The sequence below is a fragment of the Pinus tabuliformis genome, chromosome 6 (assembly GCF_031772625.1).
Source record: "Pinus tabuliformis cultivar Carrire ecotype Pingquan chromosome 6, CPIR1, whole genome shotgun sequence".
Lineage (NCBI taxonomy): Eukaryota > Viridiplantae > Streptophyta > Pinopsida > Pinales > Pinaceae > Pinus > Pinus tabuliformis.
The window spans coordinates 1,050,676,552-1,050,679,421 of NC_142292.1; the positions used below are offsets into that span (position 1 = coordinate 1,050,676,552).

Here is a 2,870-nt window from a genome sequence, read left to right on the forward strand (position 1 = left end):
ACATTTATGTGCGACCAAACTCCAGGGCATTGACAAAGTTAACGAAGGGTCTCATCATCTAAGAAATTTTTCCAGCATTTAAGAGATCCGAATTCTGAACCACCTATGAGATCTGAAGCATCATATACATCAGTGGATAATCGATTTTATGGTTTCACATAGCAAATATAGAGTAGCTCTTCTGTTAAAGTCAAATTACAGTCACTCAAGAGCGATCATCAAATTACAATCACCTTATTTAAGGTATATTTTGCAGTCTCGTATAATGCCATAAAAGACGAGAACTTGTGGCAAAGTATCACAGTTCTGAGGCTATATATATACATATATATACCTGCAAGTTTGATCAAAGAAATAGAGACTGTAGGTGTTTAAGTGTAAAACTGAACGCATTAGAGCTTTTGACTTCGATCCCAATTTTGTACTTATGTCAGTCCTGTTTTGCTTTGACCCATGTTCACTGTAAAGTTTGGAAGCAAATCAGTTACTAGTATCTTTAGTTAACACTCTAATATGAAGCAAATCAGTTACCAGTATCCAGAAAGGATTTGAAGGTAAGTGGTTTTGATATTGGAGGTGGTTGACATCCGCAGAGGGCGATTTGCATCAACAGATATACCCTCAAACACAATGACAATGATGGCCCCTCCTCCTTTAGATCAGGAAGAGGACGAAATGCTGGTCCCGCATCCCGAGTTCAATGACGGGGCTCAGCCCATGGAAGGGCAAGGAGAGACGGTTAGTACCGCGGAGAATCAACCTCCGGACGATCCTCCTTCCTCTCGATTTACCTGGGCTGTCGATAATTTTTCGAGGTTAAATGTGAAGAAGCATTACTCAGAAGTTTTCACCGTGGGAGGTTACAAATGGCGGGTGCTAATATTTCCGAAGGGAAACAATGTGGATCACTTATCGATGTACTTGGATGTGGCGGATTCTGCTACATTGCCTTATGGTTGGAGCAGATATGCGCAGTTTAGCTTGGCGGTTGTTAATCAGATTAGCCCTAAGTATTCCATCCGGAAAGCTACACAACATCAGTTCAATGCCCGAGAGAGTGACTGGGGTTTCACATCGTTTATGCCGCTTGGAGATGTGTATGATCATTCAAAAGGTTATCTGGTGAATGATACTCTCATAATAGAAGCGGACGTTGTTGTTCGCAGAGTAATTGATTATTGGTCCTATGACTCAAAGAAAGAAACAGGTTATGTTGGGCTCAAGAATCAAGGAGCAAGATGCTACATGAACTCACTTCTTCAGACATTATATGACATTCCTTACTTCAGAAAGGCCATGTATCATATGCCCACAACTGAAAATGACATGCCATCTAGCAAAATTCCATTGGCTTTACAGAGTTTGTTTTCTAAGCTCCAGTATAGTGACACCAGTGTTGCGACAAAGGAGTTAACGAAATCTTTCAGGTGGGACACATATGATTCTTTTATGCAACATGATGTTCAGGAGTTGAACAGAGTGTTATCTGAGAAGTTAGAAGACAAAATGAAGGGGACAGTTGTTGAGGGCACAATACATCAACTGTTTGAGGGCCATCATATGAATTATATTGAATCCATAAATGTAGATTACAAGTCAACAAGGAAAGAGTCATTTTATGATCTGCAGCTTAATGTCAAAGGTTGTCGAGATGTCTATGCTTCATTTGATAAATATGTTGAAGTGGAACGCCATGAAGGGGATAATAAATATCATGCTGAGCAATATGCTCTACAGGATGCAAAGAAGGGTGTTCTTTTCATTGATTTTCCTCCTATACTACAACTTCAACTGAAGTGCTTTGAATATGACTTCATGGGAGACACAATGGTTAAGTGAACATGTAACTAAACTGTGAGGAAGTATTGTGTGTGGGCGTGGCTACCAGGTATGTTGCAGGCTTTGATCGAGTACTTTCTAAGCATATATGAACATAAATCACAGTTCTTCTTAGCATCCTCGTTGCCTCTAGTCATTGCAGCATTTTGAAACATGCCACTCTGAATAAATTGACTTTTCAAAAAAAACCAAAACACTAGCTTAATTGTCGGTATGTCTATATAGTATAGTTTTATATCCAATATTTACATCTGGCAAGAAACATAAGTTGTTTCAAACTGTTTCCTATCTTGCTATGGTTATCATATCACCAGGGACACGCTAATATCTTTACTTGTGTCTTGCTATATTTCTTTTGTGGGTAGTGACGATCATAACATTGTCAAATAAAAAGATGGAAATTCCAATTTGACTTCCATTCTTGGCCAGCAATATTAGATGAATCAGCAACTGGACCGGTCTCATACTTGTGTGATATGGGGTCTATTCCTACCCTACTACTACCACTATAACAACGACCATTATAACTGCTGGGTGAACAGGGCCACCCCCAGCAGGTGTTCACAGGTAAATAATAGGGGATTTGAACATAAGATCTTTGTATTCACATTTACTTTACATTTTACAAGCTTGGTAATTGAACAACTAACAGTGTTTACGAATGAAGAATTCCAAGAGTGAACCACTTTCTTTTGTCTAAGCCATCCTTGACCTTGTTGGTTCAATTAATATTTCATGATTTTCTTTTCTGTACCAATTTCTAGTTGTATTGGTATCAACTTAATTTCATCCATAATAGTGCCTTAGGTACGCATGTAGTTGAGATTGTGAGTGATCGAACAATAATCATGCCCTTAAAGTATAACATGAAGAACTACAACCAACAGTTAATATATCGCCCCTACAGATATAATGTGGTTGGAGGGATCTTCTTTAGGTTTACCATTAGTTTTAGGAATGACTAAGGGTAGATTAGTTGGCATATTGGCCAATTTGGATAATTATGGATAGGAACATTAATATTATTTGAG

The 2,870-nt window shown here is 38.5% G+C and overlaps 1 pseudogene; it reads left to right on the forward strand.

Annotated features, from left to right (window-relative positions):
* Positions 1 to 549: 549 nt before the first annotated feature.
* LOC149262577 (ubiquitin C-terminal hydrolase 13 pseudogene) lies at positions 550 to 1,839 on the forward strand (annotated as a pseudogene).
* Positions 1,840 to 2,870: the final 1,031 nt, after the last annotated feature.